The following is a 17038-nucleotide window of genomic DNA, read 5'->3' on the forward strand; positions in this document are numbered from 1 at the left end:
GTTACCAGATGGTACGACTTCCGCAGCTTATGCGATCACGACACTTAAGACTGTGGTAGAAGCAGCACGGATACCCCAAAAATCGGCTCAAGCGGCTGAGTTGATAGCCTTAACGAAGGCATGTGAGTTAAGTGCTGGACTATATGTGAACATTTACACGGATAGTCGTTACGCTTTTGGAGTAGTGCATGATTTTGGCCTACTTTGGAAGGAACGAGGATTCCTGACTTCACACGGAGCACACATCATGCATGGAGAATTGGTACGCGATCTCCTGAATGCACTGTTATGCCCAAAGAAAGTTGCAATAGTCAAGTGCAGTGCACACAAAAAGGTGACGGACAAAATAGGGCAAGGCAATGCTTTCGCAGACCGCATTGCGAGAGAGACCGCTATGCTGCAAAATAATTTCCCCATGTATGTGGTGAAGTCACAAGCTGAGCGGTGGCATGATGCTAGAGAAGAAATACTAGATATACAGAAGTCAGCCTCAGAGGCAGAACTTGTGAAATGGGCCACTGAAGGAGTATTGGATGATGAGGGTTGCTGGCGTAGTAAAGATATGGAGAGATGGAAATTACCCATGGCCTATGTACAAACAATGGTGCAAATGACACACGGGCTGGCACACATTGGAGCTCTCGCAATTACTAAATTGCTTACACGAGTTTGGGAAAATGCTGACATTGCTAGCACGGCTAAGAGAGTAGTGCAGACCTGTCTGATATGTTTGCAGCACAATCCTGGACAAGGGACTCATACTCCTAAAGGTGGGTTTGTTCCACCTACTGCACCATTCGAAGTACTACAAATGGATTACATCCAGCTGGAGCGCTGTAATAATCTCAAGTATGTCCTAGTAGTGGTGTGTGCCTTCAGCAAATGGATTGAGGCTTACCCTACGAAAGACAATACAGCATTGACAACAGCTAAGGTGTTACTGAAAGAGTACTTCCCGCGCTACGGTGTTTGTAAACTTATGTGGAGTGATAATGGCCCTCATTTCATTGGGAAAGTAGTGGAATACGTCCTGAAAGGATTGGGAATCAAGCAACGATTCCATGCTGTCTTTCATCCGCAATCAGCAGGTTTAGTAGAACGATACAATGCAACTCTGAAGCTGAAGTTAGCAAAGATAGTGGCATCTACATCTCTGAAATGGCCGGATGCTTTGCCTTTGGCATTGCTGTCCATTCGATCAGTGCCACATTCTCGATCTGGCCTCACACCCTACGAAGTGGTGTTTGGAAGGCCTATGAATATTTGGGGAGTTCCAAAACCTCGTTTGATACATGATATGCCTTGTATAATGATGAACGATTATCTGGCACGATTAACAAATGATTTGCTTTCTATTCATCAACAGGTTCGAGAGGCGCTCCCTGATAACTCCACTGGTGAGGCTCACGATCTCCGCCCTGGGGACCACGTGATGGTCAAAGTCTTTGAGCGATCCAGCAGTTTGGAACCGAGATGGCATGGCCCTGAGCAAGTGCTGCTGGCTACGCGAACTGCTGTGAGAGTCACCAACAAGAAGCGGTGGATACATTCAACGCACTGCCGACGTGTCTCTCCGGATCTGGTGAGCCCTGTGGTGCTATCCGACTACAGAAAGATTTTGGATACAGAAAAGAGCCCAGCTGTCACGTCTGATGAATTGGAGGGAGCCTTCCCGGACCACGTTGTTTCTGATAAAGTGAAGTATAATCTACGCCCCAGGAAATAAGATTCCTTTTGTGTTTTTGAAACTGGTTGGTAACCGCTCTGAGGTTTGTGAAACGGAAGCCGGGAATATCAAGGGGGGGGGATCAGTTCTGCCCAGTGTAGCGACACCCGTCTTGAATCCCGGAGAACAAATCAACGGCAGCCTCGGTTCAGAACCATCGTTTTTTTATTTTTCCGGCTTAGTGTTGTTTTTGAAGAGTATTGTTTTGTGAACTATGGCATCTCCGTCGACAAGAAGAGGGAGAATTCTTGGTGCTGTTTTATTTGTCTTGACCGTAGTGGTGATCGCAGTATTAGCCTGGACTATAGAACTGTTGTTTCCTGTACGAGAACATTTGCTGCCCACCACTCCAAGTCCATCCGAACATTTTCATTTCACTCTGCCTTTTCACGAAGAAAGACATAGGCAGACTTATTTGAACAACAGCTTTATTAAGATTTTGCATCATACTCATAATATGACCAACACGTCCAATTGTTGGGTATGTGGAATGTTGCCCGGACATCAGAAGAAGGGAGGAACACCACTCATTCCTCTCCCGTTTACTCATAATGGTTCTTGTCATGCTTGGTACACTCTTCTTTTTACTCTGCGATGGCCAACGAAAGGTGGACTACTTTTTCGGTTGAATAAAATATGCTATAACGATAAAGATGGCTATCCACACGCTGAAGGAACTAAATTCGAATGGGAAGAGTACCGTCCGGACAATGTTTCTACACCTCGCGTATATACGAATCAAAGACTTATAAATGTGACGAGCATGCATATAATAACAGTCATTGATACAAAAGCAGATTTGTGTATTAGAAATAAAGGTACAATCCCTGTAGGCCGCAGTGAATGTAATATTACACTTACCTTTGATACACCAACTGGAATTGCATTTGTAGCCTCACGTAACACATATTTCATTTGTGGAAATAAGGGATACCACCGTCTACCATTGGGATGGTTGGGAACGTGTTATGTAGCCTTTGTATTACCACCTGTATTTATTGCTCCTCCCATGTATCACAATGATTATGTTTTGTACCATGATTTCATATTGAATAGAGTGAAACGAACAATAGATTTTGATGAAATAGACCAGACTGATACCACATTACAACAATATGTAGATTTCAATTTGGGGTTATTTTCATTCGTAGGAGCTGCACTGAATAGCAGGAAGATAAGGCGGCTTACACGTGTGGTGGAAGCCGTCGCTAATGAAACTGCCTCTGCTTTAGGGAATATTACTGAGGAATTACAAATTACCAGAATTGTAGCGCTCCAGAATCGAATGGTTCTAGATGTGATACTAGCTGATAGAGGTGGAGCATGCCGCGTCATCGGAAGTAGTTGTTGCGTTTACGTACCAGATAACTCACCTTCTGTATATGATTCGATTACAAAATTACATAAAATAGCTGCTGAGATCCATCCAGAAAATGGAACATGGACCTTTTCTGGTTGGTTCTGGACCCTGCTTAGTACTTGGGGTTGGAAATTATTAACGATTCTCTGTGTTTTTATTGGAGTACTATTTTTTCTTTGTCTATGTATTCAATGTGTCCCTACATTATGTTCTGTATGTATCACAGCCTGTATTCCGTCCAAACGAGCTGTTGTTAAGCAAGAGAAACTGATCAATGATGAAGTATTGAAAATAATGGCTATTGACATTGAGGATGAACATTCTGACTACGTTCACTATGAGGTAGCTTTTGCTAAACGCTAAAAGGGCCGTCTGTCGTGTTTTGGCAGCTCCTGAGTTAGCGTTTAGCACAGCTACACGGTCTTTTCTGTTAACTTGACCAAAACGAATGGGGGCCATTTTGAATCCCTCTGACTTCCGTTTCCTATGAACACGCTGCCTCGTGGTCAGTGTGCCCTTTTGTCCTTTCTCGATACCCATGGTCACTAGTCTGCTCGGCAACAGGCTATTTTTAGTACTGGTCAAGCGCACATGCGCATTACGCACCAATTGGTCACTCTTTAGGAATGTTCACACTAACTGACCAGTGCTGTTGAAACTCCTCCCACATGTTGGCCGTGTTCCAAAAATGACCTTATATGTACCTAAAATGTGTAACTTGTAACCGCCTATCTTTTTATTGCTAATAAACTGTATAAAAGAGGTCGCGCACCAATGTTCGGTGTGCTACTTCTTACATTACCGAAAGGTGCTGTGGGAATGTATCACCACCCCATGGGGTCTTAATAAACTTGTCTTTTACCTTTTCCAGTGTCCGTGCCAACTTCTATACTAAGGTGTTCGAGAGTTTAGCAACGTATATAGGCCTGATTTGAACACAACACCTCAAGGCCAAGAGGAGTGGTATTCAGACCCCCATTCCTCATCACTAGGTAAGAGGTGTTCATGGTGCTCTTCCCCCTTTTAGTCAGGATTCTCTATCTTCTATGGGAGTGGGTTCTCTTCATGTTATGTGTCTTTATCATTTCCTTACAGAGCACATTGACCCATGTCAACCACATTACATCCGAGCATGTAATTTGGACTGTTGTCTTCATCCCTGCTACGTGAGCCCTGCTGCTCACTTTCATCCTATTGAGAGTCCTGGTAGGCAAGTTTCTTACTGTACTGTGTACTTCCTGCTCCTTATTGGTCTTTGAAGCTCACTATTCATGTTGGTCTTTTTTTCATATAGAAACTTATACTTAGAGACTTCCCTATAGGACTTGAGTAGGACCGTGCTCATTCTTGCAATGCTGTGATGGGAAAGATATTGCTTCCCACCCTACGAGTACTTGGTTAATTGTTTCTTTATCTAATTAAGGAGGAATCCTCTCAGATAGTTGGTTGTCGTTTAAATATACACTTTATTCTTGCTTTTTTTCTTTGGGCTATCACCACGTTATTTCCTTCTTGTTTACTCGGTTTCTTTTCTCTTATGGTGGTAGCGCTCTGATTACCATCTCACAGACTATTATGTAAGGTGAGTCTTGCCACACATTGGCACATAGGTAATTCTCTCTTCCTATGCCTACTATTTTTAGCTAGTTTATTTAATTTATACCTTTCACTTTCAGACCAGTTGCTGTGAAGATTGTGAGCCATCAGCCATGTGCACAGCTCATTTGAACACTCTTTGAATGGATGGCTTTCTGCCACTGTGTACTTGCACAGATAGTGCCCTGATGTAGGTTGTTCACATCCTTTGTAAACTTCTGAACCATGTGTAGGGAAATTTCTGGTATTATGATTTAATATATGTTATATCAGTGCCAGCCTTACTACATGAGAACTGCTATCATAATGAGCAAAAAACTTTTTTTTTTAAATTTCATCTGTTTTTTGGATGATTGTTATGTATGTTTTTTATGTACTTTTTCTTTCATTGTATTGTTATTGGTCATGTGTTTAGTCCTTTGTGCTGTATTTAGACTGAATAATTGTATGATCTGCTTTATTTTGTGGTGCTCACTAATCATGTATAGATAATTATGTCTAGTCAATTACACAACTATATGTGCTATGACTCTTGAATTTATAATAAAGGAATTAAAATATTTTTGTAGTTAAAATGAATAAATTATAAACATGTACCTGTCTGATCTATGTTTTATGTACATCATAAACTTATTGTTTTTGTTATATGAAAAATTGGAGACGTTCTTGTTTTTGCTTGCTATGTTTATTTTTCCCTACCCTCTTCTCCAAGTAGATCTAGTCAGTCAGGGACCCTCTATGTATTTTTGAAAGAACCTGAAAAACACAGACTGAGCTGGGGTGTTTCTGGGTCTCACCTGATATCACAGGAGGATTGTTAATGGTTATGGCACCATTTGTGCCCCAATAACTGAGCTGACTTCCAAGAATACGCCCAGAAAGGTGATCAGGACAGAGGTCTGTCAGAAAGCTTTTGAAACCCTCAAGGAGGCCATGTGCATAGCACCAGTATTCAAGGAACCTGACTTTTCCAAAGTATTAGTTGCTTTGGAGCATGGCATAAAGGCTGTCTTAGCACAGTTAAATAAGGAGGGCCTAGAACAACCCGTAGCTATCATTGGCAGGAGGTTACCTCCTGGGGAATAGAGTGGAGCTCTATTGAGAGGGGGGCATTTGCTGTGTTGTGGGCACTTAACCATACCTGTTTGGGACTCACTTCCAGGTTCAGACAGACCACAAGCCCCCTAGATGTTTCATGCAAATGAGGAGTGAAAAATTCCAAGTGGTTGAGGTGGTCCATCTCCCTACAAGGATGGGACTTTACGGTTGAACAGCATCCTGTGTCAGGCCACAGCCATGCTTATAGTCTCTCCAGCTTCTTCCTCCTTAGTGATGAGAACTCCCAGGAGGTTTGGTAGTTCTCCCCATTTTCAGGTGGGCAGGATATATGTTGGAACTGTCATCCTTAGGGGGTTCTTACCTCAAACATTTTGCCTTTATGCCTCCATTTTTGCTTATCCCATTTTTGTTGGTGTTAGGACTCTGTACACTTTACCACTGGTAAAAAGTGCTAAAACATTTGTCCTTTAAACATGGTAAAATTGGCTTACACACAATTGGCACCTTTAATTTACTTGTAAGTCCCTAGTAAAGTGGTGCTAAAGTGTTTATCCTTTAACCATGGTAAAATAGGCCTACTCCCAATTAGCACCTTTAACTTACCTGTGCCTAGTAAGTGGTGCTACATGTACCCAGGTCCAGTAAATTAAAAGCTACTAGTGGGCCTACAACACTGAGTGTGTCATCCACTTAAGTAGCTTTTTAAACATATCTCTGTTCTGCCATTGCAACCTGTGTGTGCAGTTTTGAACTGCCATTTAAATCTGGCAAAATAAATCATTTGCCAAACCTAAACTGTCCTTTTTCAGAGATATATGTCACCCCTAGGTTAAACTCTCAACAGCCCACAGGGCAGGGAGCAGTATATTTGAAATGGTGAGCACATGCTTTTCAGTTTTACATTACCTGGTAGTGACAACTCAAATTATTTTTTGACTACTGCAAGGTTTATTTCTCTAATAGGACTAGATTGTGTTACGTTATTACATTTAATAAGTGATAACTTCCAATTGGGAGCATGTAGGAATATCAAGTTTGGTGTCTAAAGAATTGCATTTCAAATCCCTTTTTGATGATAAGGTCTGATTTTAAGTCATAATTCTGAAAATGCCACTTTTAGAAAGTTGGCATGTTTTTCTCCTATTTGGTGCCTCCAGTCTATATCTGGATCACATGACGAGGTGTTGCTGGCAGTTGGTCTTTGTGTATTGCTCCTAGACACTGACAAAGGGGAATAGGTGGTAGCAGGATGGGCCATCTCTGACTTGATGAGGGTGAAAAGCTGTCACCTTCCGCACTTGCATATCAAAAAAGGCTCTGCACTCACAAATAGTTTTTACACTAGTCTTTTGTGACCCAAGACAAGCTAGGGCCGGGCAGAGATGCAGGAAATTCCAAGCACCTCTGGGGGTGGAAACCCAAGAACCTCCTCCTACTTCAAAGTTGCCAAAAGTTATAAATAATGGACCGTCAGACCCAACTCATCAGTATACTTTTGGAACTGTGGAAGACTCAGAAGAATAACTGCTGTGCTGCTTTGGTGCTTGAAGAACTGCTACTCTGCTGTTCTGCTGTGGTGCCCTGCTACCCTCCTTCCTGAGTAGAAAGAACTTGACCTGCATCTTGAACCTAGAAGCATCAGAGAGAGTCCAAGAGCTAGTTGGCTGGCTTCTTGATCAGAACCTCAGGGACAGATCAGGCTCCAATAATATTTCCCCCTTCACCAGGACTGTGGCAGCTGTGAGTCCTGCCTCCCAAGTGGTGCCACCCCAGTCCTCAACACCTGTAAGTGGACCTGAAGGTGCTCAATCAGCCCAGCTGTGGTCCCAGGAGAACCAACGCAGTGTGATGCATCACCTACCAAGGTTCTTCATCTGAACCACTGAGCATCACCTTACTAAACTCTGCATCAGAACCGCTGTGCGATGCACCCTTACACAGGACTCCGCATAGGAACCCGCAACCTCCTTGGAATTGCAACTGCAGATGCATCACCGACGTAGGTTTTTGCCTCACACACCCCATAACTTCTTCTTAACCACCGGTGCACGATACATCTTCGATGCAGGACTCCTCATTTCAAGCCCCTCGTCAAAAGCATCCTTTGTGATGATGCAGGACCTCACATCACAGCTTCATAGCTTCCCAAAACTGTCACTGCGTAGTGCATCTCCACACTCGTACCTCGCATCGCCCTGGCTATTCAATGCATCCTTGACACTGGATATTGCAACACTCTGTAACTAGGATTTAAGGATCTATGTTTAAGTGGACCTAACTTCGTCACTCTATCCGGCCCACGTACCATCATGGTCAGCCTGTACTTCTGAGATTGCCCTGGTCTGGAGTGACCAGATAACAAGAGTTGGCGCTTTGTGCTGTTTATGCACATTTTTTACTTAAATCTTTAATACTGCATATCTCTGATTCTACTGATTAGATGTTTGTCATTTTGATCTCAAATAATCTAGAACATGTTGCTCTATTTTTCTAAATTGATTTGGTATTTTTCTTTTGTTGTGTTTTCACTTTATTCCTGTTTTAACAGCTGCATAAACACTTTATTCATTGCCTCCAAGTTAAGCCTGACTGCTTGTACCAATCTACCAGTGAGTTAAACACACTTAACTTGAGGGTTGCTTGTGATTTCACTCTGACAGGAATTGTGGCTGCTGCTTGAGTAGGGTTTCACACACTGTAATGAATGTGACTTCTCACCAATAAGCCACACCCAAACCCACTTTGGAAACAAACAAACCACTGCACCTTTAAATAATATACTTTAAGCACCACAGGTAAGAAAAGAAATCCAGGTGCATGTAAAATAACACTCAAGTTTATGAATGCAATATTTTAGAAAGGCAGGCTGAATATATTAGTGATTGCAGACTCCCAGATATCAAGTGAACAATTAAATGAACAGTTTAAATTGAATGCAGTATATACAAATAGCAAAGAGTAGAAAATATTTATATATAAAATGGTTAGGAACACCTCATCGATGGAATTTGCATCATCCTTGCCAGCTGTGGAAGCCCATCAACAGCCCAGGAAGGAGTTCAATCAGGACTGAAGTTCTGTTACCTCCACAGCTATACGTCTATTCTGTGGTAAACTTCCGCTTGGTCCTCGAAGGGTCCCAGCTTAAATACCATTACTAAACATGAGGCGCTGCTTCTAGAAAACCTCGCCCCCTCCTCATTAGAAAAGACCAAGCTGGCTGTACCAGTCTCGTCAAGGTCAAGACAGAGGCTGGCCAAGCTCCTGTATTTTAACTTTGAGGCAGAGTTATGTTATGTTATGCTATTGCTATTTGTAAAGCGCAACTGTTACCAAAAAGGTGTCCTGGCGCTAAGAGAAGGCCTAAAGAGGAATCAAGCCAGACAGGGAGATACGCACAATTTGTGAAAAGCCACGTTTTTAGGGCCTTATTTATGAAGGCCTTGCACCGCCGGTGCGTCACTTTTTCCCATTTTAAAAGTGACGCACCGGTGGCGCAAGGCCTTCATAAATAAGGCCCTTAGTGTCTTCCTAAAAGCAAGGAGGTTGGTCATGCTTCTTAAAGAAAGATGAAGCACATTCCAGGCCTTTGCTGCGTTAACTGTGAAACTTCTGCCCCCCCAGTTGGCCTTCTTCATCCTAGGTACTGCCGCCAATTTGGCGTCAGATGATCGTAATGTTCTAGTCGGCGTGTACCAATAGGTGAGTTGCTTGAGGAATTCAGGCCCTATTCCATGAAGGGCTTTGAAAACCAAGCACAAGGCCTTGAATTGGGTGCGTTTCCTCACTGGCACACAGTGCAGGGCTTTGATTTGGGCAGAGATGGATTCAGACCTAGGTGTGCGAGTAAGTAATCTGGCAGCTGCATTCTGTAGAACCTGCAGTTTATGTAGGGATCCCTCATGTATCTTCAAATAAAGACTGTTGCAATAATCCAGTCTTGGCATAATCAAAGCAGTGACAACAGTGTTTTGTGCCGCTTTGGGGAGTAATGGCAATATTTCTTTGCAAGATTTTAGAATATAGGTGGTAGCGGAGACCACTTTATTAACCTGGTCCCTGCAGCTCAATTTATCATTAATCCAGAAACCCAGATTTTTCACTTTCCTAACTGGCGTGGGAAGCTGGCAATGGTCTGCTGGCCAGCAATCTGGTGTCCAGAGGTTTGGGTAGTTTCCAAACCACCTCTGTTTTACTGGAGTTCAGTTTCAAACAATTTTGGGCCATCCAAGCCTCCACGGCATTCATGCAATTTCGCAACCTCAAAGAGGTAGTTTGCGTGCCGCCTGGAAGAAGGTTCACCACTATTTGGGTATCATCAGCATATGATGTTAGTGTGAACCCAAATGATTCAATAAGGGGAGCCAGCGAGGAGACATAAATATTAAAAAGGGTCGGGCTCAAAGATGAACCCTGCGGAACACAACAAGGCAGAGAGAATGATTTAGCTTCAAATTCCTCTAGGGCTACGGTTTGTACTCTATCAGTTAAGAATGATTTGAGAAGTTTCAAGGCCGAGTCCTTCACTCCTATCTCCTGTAAACGGTCCATCAACACCACATGGTGGACCGTGTTGAATGCCGGCGAGAGATCCAACATGATCAGTGCGGCATTCCCTCCTTGATCCAAAATCATTCTGATCTCCTCTGTGGATTTTAAGAGCACCGCTTCAGTAATGTGGCCTCCTCTAAACCCAAACTGGGTTGGTTCTAGGGTGTGTGTGTGTCTTGCAAAAATGTGTTACGTTGAGCATTAATATTCCTTTCAATGACCTTCGCCGGGAGAGGAATTCTGGAAATTGGTCTCAAGGTATTGGGGTCATTGACATCCAGATTGTACATTCAACAGATAATATCCAGTTTACTTTGGTCATTAAAGAGCAAAAAATAAGTGAGGAGCAGAAACATGCCCTCCCCACTTTGCAGCTATGTGCGAGCCCAGAAAATGGAGTCAGTAAAAAAGATGACATGAGGCCATGTCAAAGCCAATAGTAAGCATACTTCTCATAACCCAAACAACTTGCAAGCACTGCTGTGCGCACAGAAAAAATGCAGCAAGGCAAAGTCAGAAAACAAGATGACATGAGGCCATGTCAAAGCCAATAGTAAGCATCATTCTAATAACCCAAACAACTTGCAATCACTGCTGTGCATGCAGAAAAACTGCAGCAAGGCAAAGTCAGAAAACCAAATGATATGAGGCCATGTCAAAGTCAACAGTAGGCACCTATAATTCTCAAAACTGTACAACACAGTACACTTTTCTGCACAACTGCTTATAGCATCACATACTTTATCTATCAATGTACAACACCGAGTACATGTGTGCATCACCGCTCACAACACTGCACTTCAAAACCGAAAAGTGCATTCCACACCTCTCCAGGGCCGGACTGGCTAACAGGCGTTTTGGCATGCTGCCGAGCTGGGGGCAGATTCCGTTGATGGGGGCCTGTGTGTGCTGAACGGAATTCGTTTTGCTTTGTTTATTTCAAAGCACACATCAGGTCTCCATCAACGAAATTAGCCCCCACCACAGTGACATCAGCCCCCAGCTCGGCAGCATGCGAAAACGCCCGGTAGCTTGTCCGGCCCTACACCTCTCTCTCCCTCTCATACTTTCAAGTGCACATCCCACACGTTCTATTCTTGGCAAGACTGTTCTAGTCCATGACACCTCCCACTGAAAGACAACAAGATTACAAGAAAGAAGAGAAGCAGGCATATGCAGGACCGTCTCATATATCCAGGCTATGGTAAAATAACACACTAAAGTCAATTAAAATGATGGTAGTCGAAGGTCATCATAGGGTGCCAAACCAGAACAGTGCCTCTTTCACTACACACCCCCCCCTTAACCAGCAATCCAATTTCCAACAACCAAGCAGAAAAGGCAACATTGCTGTTGTTGTTTGCCTTTTTTAGAACTGCAACTGAAACATTGCAAGGAGTGAAGCTAGCGTCAGATGTTTTTTAGGGCATAAGGGCTGAACCACTGCCTCAATTTTTACCTCTTATCTGTTTCATAAACTGGCAAGCACTGAACAATTTGAAGCTTTTGTCCCTTCATCTGTGTGAGGGCCAGTCAAAAGCAGCCATGTTCAAAAGGCCAATCCACTAGGGTGCATGTGCCTGCCATAGCAGGTTTTACAATGCTTACTTGATTTCAGCCTTGTCCTCTGTACCCTGCAAGACTGTAATGCCACTGGCTCCTATGATGCAGTGCAACCTTGCTGATTGAAAACAACCTGGGCACTTTAATTGAAGCCCTTGGTTTCCAGTGGCTGTTTGTCAACTACCAGTACTAATGCAACCCCTCCCATTTCCGAACTCCTAACAGGTGGGTGAGATGGAATAATCAACCTCTGTTGCCCCGCCTTGTCCTGACAGGAGCTAGGAAATGTGTGAAGTGCACATGAGACTGTGGGCCGGGGGAGATCGGATGCTAGAGCTGCTGCCAGTTAGGAAATGTTTCAGGCAAGTGTGGTAATTCAAGTATACAATGGGAGGTGGGTTTTCATGTATTGGATTGCTACGGCCATCATTAAGAACAAGCATTTATAATGCAACGGTCTCGCATTTGCAAAAGTTAGAGCTATTGGCATTGTAAATGACAAAAACATTATTTTTGTGTTGGTTTTGAAAACAGATAAATAAATGGCATTGTCATTTACAATGCCAATAGCTTAATCTCTCACAAATGCAAGACTTATTGCATTTGCAATGCAATAGGTCGCATATTTTCGCGAGTTTGAGCTATTGACATTGCAAATACCAATGCGTTTTATTTATGTTTCAAAAACCAAAACATAAATAAAATGTCTCTCACACTGCTGCCTCTCCCTGGAACACACATATGCTGTCTCTCACACTGCTGTCTCTCTCACACACACTGCTGTTTCTCACACACAATGCTGTTCTTATTGCACACAATGCTGTCCCTCACACTGCTGTCTCTCATACACACTGCTGTCTCTCACACTGCAGGTGTGGAATGTGGGATGTGGGAACCATCTCATATCCGGAGGGTGGGCGCTGCTGCGTTTCACCTGTTTTTTTACATACTTCCTGGCTTTAGAGCCAAAACAATGTCGCCATTGATGAGCGATCACAGCCCGGACTCTAGAGTAACCCTGGTAGCAACGGCACAAATCATCTCTACATGTATTCCGCTTTGAAGGGCAGCCTCGGTCACCGAAACAAAAACAATTGGATCAGGCAGCCATTTTACCTTCTCCCCCTCACACACACCTGCGCCTCGTCTGGCACGCACAACCCTTGCTACCTGCACACACAGAGACAGGCAAGTAGGAGCGGCCACCCTCTGAATCACCCGCCCCCGTGCACCGCTGGGGACCTGCGGCCGGATACCGGACTAAGGTTGTGCAACATTTAGGGTCAAGAGCAGCTGTCCAGGAGGTTCAGCTCGCAGGGCTTGCTCAAAACTGTGGCAGGTGAAGCCGCCTTCAATGCATTCGCCCCGATCGGAGCTCAGTATTCTTTTCAACACACGCTGTCAGCCTTACCATGCCAGTTCACCTTCGAAAACTTTGCCCCACCCACTACTATCACACCTTATGCATATGACAGGAAGGGTACACCGACCTGCACCATTCGATCACTTCCACATGCAAATGCTATATTCCCTTGCCATGGCACCCCACCTACGTAGCAAATGCTCCTCTAATGAACTGCTTCTGGAGGGCTCCCCACAAAGCCTGCAGGGCCACCTCCCCACTGAAGTCACATGATGCGGCAACAGGGCATCAAACATCTGCTGCCACCGACCCCCTCCCCGTTTCAGCTCCCCAGGGCTGACAGCTGTGCCAGGAGTGTGGGCAGCCCCACCCTTGCAGTCAGACCCAAGAAGACGTGGCCCATTCTACAGTAGACCCAGAACAATCATTATAAACTATCCATTCACATACAGGCAACGCATACACACAGAGGGCCTGCGCCTTAACAAAAATCCAGTCCAGCAAGTACACAATAACTTCCAACCTATGATACATTCTGAACCAATCTCCTTTCCTGTGGAGCCTCCAGACTCCAGCAATGGGGATATCAAGCTGGTCCAGTGTAACGCACAAACACACAACCCCTTTTGTCAACAGCAGGGAGCACTCACCCCGCTTTGCACTCAGTTTGTGGTGGTGTGAAGGCTGCTGTCCACCATGGTGAGCCGGTGTTAGAGCATCTGTTATCTCTAGGCAGCGGCGGCGCATTGCGTTGTCAGTAAAAGTAGGAGCATGCCTCGCTCCGGGCCCCTGCACCCCCCAGCTCTCAGTCCTTCTGCGGCTTCCTCCCAGAATCTCCTTCTGGCAGCCGAAGTCAACTGCAAGAAACCGAGCTTGGCGTCGTCTGGTCAGCCCACCCCCAATTGGCTGGGCCCACTGTGACATCAGAGCGCGCTGGCCCACAAAACCCACGCCTCATTTGTGGTGATATGCGTGCGCCGCCGCGGAAAAGGACCTGCGGGAGCCTGGGGTGAGCTGGCAGTACAGGGCGAATGCAGCGTCCATCTGAAAGTGGTACATTTTAAGGGAAACAATCGGTGATCTCGGAATGGATACCCCAGGACATCATAACTGGGACAAGAAGTATTCTTTAGCTACAATTGCATGTTGAGAAAATCGATAAACGATGCATTAGAAACAAATTCTCCAAAAACCCTGTCAAATGATTTTTCTACAGGTTTCACTACAGGACAGCAGAATGTGACGAGACAACACTGGCACCTCAAGTTCAAAGTTGTACATGCGCCCATAAATGCCCTTCACACACAGTGCTTAATTTGATTAAAAATATACAATACTTTTTTAGAAGCCCGTTGCTGAATGCCCGGGTTGCGAATACCAAGTTTGCCCAGTTTTGAACCACCAATATGATAAACAAGTGCTCAAGTGCTAGCCATTTGTCTCTAAGCCCCGTCCTTTTCGCATTGGGGGGCGTATTTTCTAGGATGTAAACAACAATCAAAAACACGCCCCCCAGTCTGAAAAGGACGGAGCTTAGAGACAAAATGTTCTTATTTCGATCTAAGCCCCTTCCTTTTGCGATTGGGGGGCGTGTTTTTGACTGAGAACGTTACCAGTAGAACAAAACTAAAAAACATGCCCCCCAATCCGAAAAGGACGGGGCTTAGATGATGACACTGAGACCTCTTCTCCAATGGCTGGACGCCGTTTAGGAGGCCAGCCAATGGAGAATAGGGGCAGGGTTAACCCTCGCTACTCAGAGTCATTAAATCTCGCGAGCGAGACTGCACATGTGCGCAGCCTACGCCACGCGAGACCTGAAAACTGGCTTTTTGTAGTGCTGGTGCATGCAGTCCTGTCCTGGTCTTCTTGATTAGGGTATTTCTCTTATATTGCTGTTGTTGCACACAGGAAGTACTGTTATAGTGCTGGTGGTGTCTGCACTTCTTTAATAATGGTGGATACTTGTTGTTATGGAGCTGCTGGTATGTGTTGTCTTTTTATAGTACTGAGGGTGTATTGAGTCCATTTATAATGTTGTGCAGGAGTGAAGGCCTAATATATTAGAGTGGATGAGCATAGTACTAAGACGGAACTCTGTCTTTTTTGCAATTTTCTTGAAGTGTGTCCCCTATTCTAATAGTGCTGCTGCTGAGTGTAAGCCTTTTGAGTGCTGATGATATGTCCATCCCTTTTATAGTATTGGTGATGCGTGCAGGCCTTGGAAGACTTGTGGAGGTGGGAGCTTTCTCCAGCAGCGTGATTTCTGCTCCTCTTCGATACATTGCTGTACCATGCTTACTCACCACAAAGTTGGTATTAAAAAAATGTAATATAGAAATTATCACACTGGACAAATGCGCTGTGGCTTTAACAAAGTTTGGTACGTAGATGTAGATGTTTGTCTGATAATTGCTCATGCCTGCATACAATTTTTTTAACAAATTCGCATTATGGTGATTGAACATTGCGTTGTGAGCAGATGTTCCTTTCGTAACACCCCCTGCAGCTTGTTGCTCCACTGGAATAGGTGTACGATGTTGACATTGCCCCTCCGGGTGCAGAACTCCGTTTCTATTTCCCCTCAGAGGCTCATGGTGATGTGAAACGGACGGGAGGGTTGGGGGTGACAGGAGCAATGCACATTACCAAAAAAGTGTGGCAGTCCCAGCCAAAAAGAAGGTCCTCACGTCTGTATGGACATGCAGGAGGTAGGGTGTCCCTAATTACATCGGCAAGCAGTCATAGGGGCAGATTTATGAGGCACTTGCGCCACGTTTACGCCGCTGTTGCGTCACGCAAGGCGGCGTAAACGTGGCGCATCCCTACGAACGATTTACAACGTGACGCATCTAGGCAGATGCGTCACGTTGTAAAGCCCTGCGCCGCTTGTGGGCGTTCCGGCGCAGGGTGGGCGTTCCGGGGCAGGTGCGCCTCGCAAAAGTGGCTGAGTGAAATCTATAAGATTTCACTCAGTCACTTTCAGGCCAATGCTGCGTCAAAAGCCTGCGCCTGCTTGAAGCAGGCGTAGGTCTTGACGCAGCATTGTGGAGATGGGGCACCCCCGAGCCTTGCTGGAGCTGCGTCGCGCTTGCGACGCAACTCCAGCAATGCGTCACCTTTACGGCACAGATGCGTCACGCATCTGTGCCGTTTTTGCCCCATGGTGCGCCGCATCATAAATGCGGCGCACCATGGGTGGCGGAGCTGTGGCGCACTGTGGCGCGTGTTAACTGGCGCATCCCTGGGGATGCGCCAGTTAACATAAATCTGCCCCATAGTGCGTTACGAATGCAGAACTCTCAAGTTTCCAAGTTCCATGGCTGAGGAGCTCCTCTAGTTCAGGTTTTCCACTTGCATTTTTGAACCTGTAGTCTTATAAGATAGCCTATTATAAAATTCAAACTACAACACTCAGAATGCTAAGTAAATATCTGGGGGCAGATTTATGTCGGGAATGCGCCACGTTTGCGTCATGCAACTGTGGCGTAAACGTGGCGCATCCCTACGACCCATTTACAATGTGACGCATCTAGGCAGATGCGTCACGTTGTAAAGCCCTGCGCCACTTGCGGGCGTTCCGGCGCAGGTGCGCCTCGCAAAAGTGGCTGAGTGAAATCTATAAGATTTCACTCAGTCACTTTCAGGCCAATGCTGTGTCAAAACCCTGCGCCTGCTTGAAGCAGGCGTAGGTCTTGACGCAGCATTGTAAAGATGGGGCACCCCCAAGCTTTGCTGGAGCTGCGTCGCAACTCCAGCAATGCGCCACCTTTACGGCACAGATGCATCACGCATCTGTGCCGTTTTTGCCCCATGGTGC

Source organism: Lissotriton helveticus, chromosome 7 (genome assembly GCF_964261635.1).
Source record: "Lissotriton helveticus chromosome 7, aLisHel1.1, whole genome shotgun sequence".
NCBI classification, from domain to species: Eukaryota; Metazoa; Chordata; class Amphibia; order Caudata; family Salamandridae; genus Lissotriton; species Lissotriton helveticus.